Source organism: Lactuca sativa, chromosome 1 (genome assembly GCF_002870075.4).
Source record: "Lactuca sativa cultivar Salinas chromosome 1, Lsat_Salinas_v11, whole genome shotgun sequence".
NCBI classification, from domain to species: Eukaryota; Viridiplantae; Streptophyta; class Magnoliopsida; order Asterales; family Asteraceae; genus Lactuca; species Lactuca sativa.
The window spans coordinates 149489942-149497043 of record NC_056623.2 but is presented as its reverse complement, the minus strand read 5'-3'; the positions used below and the strand labels follow the sequence as shown (position 1 = coordinate 149497043).

General features: G+C 26.3%; 1 non-coding gene across 1 annotated transcript; it reads left to right on the top strand.

The window, feature by feature from the left end:
- Positions 1–821: 821 nt before the first annotated feature.
- LOC111916798 (U6 spliceosomal RNA) lies at positions 822–924 on the top strand. The gene has a single exon (XR_002858664.1). It is a non-coding gene; the product is annotated as a U6 spliceosomal RNA (small nuclear RNA).
- Positions 925–7102: the final 6178 nt, after the last annotated feature.

Sequence of the window (7102 nt, the reverse complement as noted above, 5' to 3'; positions counted from 1 at the left end):
GATATGAGTTGCAACGGGATCATTTGGAGTTCCTTCGTGTTGAAGCCAAGGAAGATCGCATTGCAAAAGATTTGGCAAGTATTCAAACTAGCGAGGAGAATTTGTCACCAAGACGGTTGGAGGTGCTCCGAAAAATAAAGGCGAAGATCGAGCATAAATATTTTGACGAATATTAGTGTTTTTTTCGTTGTAATGTTTTTTTGGTCAATGTTTTTTTTCGTTGTAATGTCGTTTTTATTTTTTTTCGTTGTAATGTCGTTTTTATTTTTTTGGTTATAATATAGTTCAAATACTTATATTTTGGTAACACTTTTAAGTTTATCGGCACCCAAATATAGCGAATATCCCCCAGGGTACAAAACCCAAAATTCAAATGGATAACATACACATTTCTATATCCAACCCAACATCAATAAAAGATTGAGATAATGACTTAGGAGGGTAATTAGGTTTCCAGTTTGTTCGTATTAGGTCACTAAGTCTTTTTTTTTTTTTTTTTTTTTTTTTTTTTTTTTTTTTTGTACGTATTAGACCAATATGGTTGTTATTACCGTTTAGAAATAGTCATTTTACCGGTTTTAACCGGTAAAATGACTATTTCTAAACGGTAATAACAACCATATTGGTCTAATACGCACAAAAAAACCTTAGTGACCTAATACGGACAAACTGAAAACCTAATTACCTTCCTAAGTCATTAACCCTAAATTTAAAGACATGAAGAATATATCACCATCAACAGTAAACTAGTTCGTTTAGAACTCGCATCGTCTCGTATAACCTGCTACGCATCTATATGGCAACGCTCTTCATCTATGGCCTTCCCTTTGGGGACATCCGATAAAATTGGAACGATACAGAGAAGATTAGCATGGCCCCTGCGCAAGGATGAGACACACAAATCAAGAAATGTTCCATTTTTTTTAAACCCTTCGTCGTCTTCTCTAGAACCCTAATTCCATTTTCAAATGCTAATAGAATTCACATTTCGGTAGTTCATCTACTGAAGTCATGATCAGAAAACATGTGGATTCCATGGTCAGATTGATCTTCTTGTTGATGTCTTCAACCATTTGTGGCAAGTAAGGGTGATATTTCTTTTTATAAAGTCTCCTTTAACTTTTTTACTTTTCCTGTCATTAAGTTTCATGCTTTATAAACTTCCGTTTATGTGTTGTATATAGTCTGTATGTGTTTGTTTATGTGCTGATTTTTGATTAATTTTGCAACTTCAGTTTCTTAGTTCATTTTGTGGCTTTGCTCTTTATAAAATAATTGATAATAGGCATCATCTGCAAGTCACTGTTGGTTTTACATTCCCAATCGTTATCAAATGTAGACATTGATGGGAGGTATCAAAGTGAGATTGTATTTGTACATATGGATGTGTTCATGTAAACATTTAAATGACAAAAAAGAAGTTATTGATAACACATGTTGCATATTTATGTAATGAAGATCATCAATCATATGAGTTTTTGGACTTAGAAGTTTTGAAAGTGTTGTGAGATAAATTCAAATGGAAGCAACTATTTTCAGTAAAACAAGTCAGTCACATTGATTAGTAAGCATGTTTTCTAAATAATTGGGGTTAATGACTTAGGAGAGTAATTATGTTTCCAGTTTTTTCGTATTAAGTCACTAAGGTTTTTTTGTGCGTATTAGACGAATGTGGTTGTTATTACGGTTTAGAAATAGTCATTTTTACCGGTTTTGTTATTACCGTTTAGAAATAGTCCTTTTTACCGGTTTTAACCGGTAAAAATGACTATTTCTAAACGGTAATAACAACCATATTGATTTAATACGCACAAAAAAAACCTTAGTGACCTGATACGGATAAATTGAAAACCTTATTACCCTCCTAAGTTATTATCCTAAAAGATTTATTAACATTGCCCAAACCCAATAACGACATTGACCACAAATGAATAAAAAAAATTGTCCCGTGTTTCACGAGCGTATCACCTCCTAGTTATCAATATAATATACTAGGTGTAAGACCCATGTATTACATGGGTTTATTTAAAAAAATTAAATATGAAATTTTAACAATTTGAAAAGTTTGAATTTATAAGAAAAATAAGAAATCTTTTGAATTATTAAAATTAAAGAGACTTTAATGTATTAGATACATTACATATATAAATTATTTCTAATAAATACCTTACATATTAAATGTGGAATTTTAATTTAATAAAATGAAAAATACAATAAAATGACAAGTGGAAAATAGAAAATTTAAAAATGTTAGAAAATGACATGTGTCCAAATAAAGTAGAAAAGAACATGTGACAAAAAAACTTTCATTTATTATAATAGATTTGTTTTGTTAAATTAAATAAAGTACTTGATTGAAAACATAAACCAAAATATAAATAAACCAAAAAATCGATCAGATATTTCTGTCTATATTTAAAATGTTTGAACATGTTAAATATAAACTTGAATCGTATTGTCATATTAACTAAAATAATATTCAAAAACTACTTTTTTAAAGTATATTTTTTAAACTTATTTTGTAAATTAATTAACAATCATAGCTAAAAAGTAAAATAAAATTATTTATATCTATATCTATTATAAAAATTAAAAGATAGTCATATATGTAAAATTTTAAATTAGTCGATCATAGCATTTATTTAAAAATTATACTAAATTGACAATCATATATGTGGTTTTACTTGTGTATAAACAGTGGGTAAATGGTATTGAATAATATTTTTTTAAAATATCTGAGATTATATATATATATATATATATATATATATATATATATATATATATATATATATATATATAATCTCAGATATTTTAAAAAAATATTATTCAATACCATTTACCCATATATATATATATATATATATATATATATATATATATATATATATATATATATATATATATATATATATATAATCTCAGATATTTTAAAAAAATATTATTCAATACCATTTACCCACTGTTTGTACACAAATATATATATATATATATATATATATATATATATATATATATATATATTAAAAATTATTATTTTATATCTAATATAAATATCATAATCTTTTTAAAAAACATATATATTTTTAATGTAACTTTTAACTTTTACAACAGATGGGCATTCGTTTAATATATATACTAGTTTAGAACTCGTGGTAACCACGATTATAAAATTGTTTAACTTTAATAGTTATAATTTAAAATTATTAAAAACTTAATTTAAATAAATTATTAATTATGAGGTTTTTTTAGATATATAAAATTATAATGATTGATTTAAATAAATATGTAAAATTATATCACTTTATAATTTGTATTAATTTTATTTTAATTTTTATTCTAATGTTGTTAATTTAATGTAATTAGAATTGGAAATTTAAAATTTGAAATTTGAAATGGAGATTTAATATGTTAACAAATGGTATGCATTAATTATAAGACATAATAACGTGAAAGATGACAAAAAAGTTTTTTGCATTAATTATGAGGCTTAATATGGTGACACATGTCAAAAGGATATTAAAAATTACACTTTTATTAGAATAGGTATATATATATATATATATATATATATATATATATATATATATATATATATATCATGTGAGACGCCCTAATTTTGTGAGACCGTGAGACGCAATCATAGCCACTAATTTATTAGATAAAACAAAAACATTTTTAAAATTCAAAATAATTGAAAATTTTAGAATTTTTTTTTTCAATATTATTTTCGGAATATATATTTTCCAAAAAAAATACCATGCATAGTTTCACCAATGTTAATTGTACTTTCAAATGAATGTGGTGAAAGGAAGAACGTTTCATTTATAATATAGTATGATATGAGCTTTTCTACCATGCATCGTTTTTTAATATATAATAACTATTATTTGTAGGTTAGCAAACACAAATAATGTTAACGTACTGGTTAGCCAGGTCATTCTTTAGGTTTTTTTAGAGTATTTATCGTTTTTTAATATATAATAAGTATTATTCGTCGTCTTCTCTAGAACCCTAATTCCATTTTCAAATGCTAATAGAGTTCAATTGCAATTCTTATGTTTCGGTAGTTCATCTACAGACAACATGTGGATTCCATGGTCAGATTGATCTTCTTGTTGATGTCTTCAACCATTTGTGGCAAGTAAGGCTGATATTTCTTTTTATAAAGTCTCTTTTAAGTTTTTTACTTTTCCTGTCATTAAGTTTCATGCTGTATAAACTTCCTTTTAGATGTTGTATATAGTCTGTATGTGTTTGTTTATGTGCTGATTTTTGATTAATTTTGCAACTTTAGTTTCTTAATTAATGTTGTGGTTTTGCTTTTTAAAATAATTGATAATAGATATCGTCTGCAAGTCTCTGTTGGTTTTACATTTCCATTCGTTATCAAATGTAAACATTGATGGGAGGTATCAAAGTGAGATTGTATTTGTACATATGGGTGCGTTCATGTAAATATGTAAATGACAAAAAAGAAGTTATTGATAAAATGTTGCATATTTATGTAATGAAGATCATCAATCATATGAGTTTTTGGACATAGAAGTTCTAGAAGGGTTGTGAGATAAGTTTAAATAAAAGCAACTATTTTCAGTCAAACAAGTCAGTCACATTGATTAGTAAGCATGTTTTCTAAATAATTGGGGTTAATGACTTCGGAGGGTAATTAAGCTTCCAGTTTGTTCGTATTAGGTTACTAAGGTTTTTTTTGTGCGTATTAGACCAATATGGTTGTTATTACCGTTTACAAATAGTCATTTTTACCGGTTTTAACCGGTAAAAAAAGACTATTTCTAAATGGTAATAACAACTATATTGGTCTAATACGCACAAGAAAAACCTTAGTGACCTAATAAGGAGAAACTGAAAACCTTATTACCCTCATAAGTCATTATCCCTAAAATATTTATCATCATTGCCCAAACCCAATAACGACATTGACCACAAATAAATAAATAAATAATTTGTCCCGTGTTTCACGAGGGTATCACCTAGGGATGAGATTTAGAACCAGAAAACCGGACCGGAACCGGAACCGTTAGAACCGGAATATGTTAAACTGATTCGGGTCCCAGGTTTAACGAATGGCTCTATCCGGGTTCCGGGTAATCTGGGTTTCGGGTTTGGGTAAACCAGGTTTAAGAACCGGAACCGGTTTTAGGGGCTGGAACCGGTTTCTATGGAAAGTTTAAAAATGCATATCTCATTCGTTTGAAGTCGGATTGACATGAAGTTTTTTCCATAGTATAGTTTATAGTTTTTACATTATTTTAGTCTATAATTTTGTCATTTTTGGGTTTATATTCATTGACTTATAGTCTCTCAAAGTTGTTTTATTTTATTATTTTTTTTATTTTTTATTTTTTTTTTGTATTTTGTGATAGTTTTAAAACATGCATATCTCATTCGTTTAAAGTCGGATTGGCATAAGGTTTTTTCCATAGTATAGTTTATATTTGTACATGATTTTAGACTATAACTTTGTTATTTTTGGGTTTATATTCATTGACTTATAGTCTATCAAAGTTGGGATATCAAAGCTTGAAATTTTATGTTTTTAAGTTTTTTTTTTTTTTTTTTTTTTTTTTTTTTTTTTTTTTATATTTTTTGATAGTTTTAAAACATCATATCTCATTCGTTTGAAGTCGGATTGGCATGAGGTTTTTTTTTTCCAGAGTGTAGTTTATAGTTTGTACATGATTTTAGACTATAATTTTGTTATTTTTGGATGTTTATTCATTGACTTATAGCCTCTCAAAGTTGGGATATCAAAGCTGAAAATTTTATGTTTTTCAGCTTTCTTTGTATTTCGTGATAGATTTAAAACATACACATTTAATTCGTTTGAAGCCGGAATAGCATGTGGTTTTTTCCAAAGTGTAGTATAGAGTTTGTACATGATTTTAGACTATAATTTTTTCATTTTTGGTTTCATATTCACCGATTTATAGTCTCTCAAAGTTGGGATATCAAAGCTGTGAATTTTTTTTCACTGCTTTATTTTTGTATTTTGTGAAATTTTGAAACATGCATTCGACCCACTTTACCCGATTCCTCGGGTTTTTCGTTTTTAGACCTACTTTACCCGGTTTCATTTGACCCACTTTGATATTTCCTGGTTCTCCGGTTCTACACCCACTTTACCTGGTACATTACCCTGAACCGAACCGGAACCTGTTCCTATATACCAGTCCTAAAAAATCTCGTAACTGGTTCCCGGGTTTTCCGGGTCCGAGTCTACCGGTCCAGGTTTGGACCCACTCTCATCCCTACTATCACCTCCAAGTTATTAATATAATATATTTGTTTTGTTAAATTAAATAAATTAGTTGATTTAAAACATAAACCAAATTATAAATAAACCAAAAAATGGATAAAATATTTCTATCTATATTTAAAATGTTTGAACATGTTAAATATAAACTTGAATGGTATAGTCATATTAACTAAAATAATATTCAAAAACTATTTTTTTAAAGTATGTTTTTTTATAGTTATTTTATAAATTAATTAACAATCATAGCTAAAAAGTAAAATAAAATTATTTATATCTATATCTATTATCAAAATTTAAAGATAGTCAGAAATGTAAAATTTTAAAATAGTCGATCATAGCATTTATTTAAAAATTACACTAAACTGATAATCATATGCAGTTTTAGTTGTGTACCAACAGTGGGTAAATGGTATTGAATAATATTTTTCAAAAAATTTGAGATATTATATATATATATATATATATATATATATATATATATATATATATATATATATATATATATATATATATATATATTGTTAGATTCATCTGATACAACATAATTTTGTGAGACCGTGAGATGCAATTCCTAGACACTCATTTATTAGACAAAACAAAAACATTTTTAAAATTCAAAATAATTGAAAATTTTCAAAAATTTTTTCCAATATTATTTACGGAATCTATACTTTCCAGAAAAATACCAAAATAAAATAAATAAAAAATAAATACAAAAAAAAACATTTTTTAAATATTTTAGTAGAATATTTAGAATATTCTACATATTTGGCAAATCTGGTAGAATATTGTAAACATTCTAAAAATCATATTAGAATATGT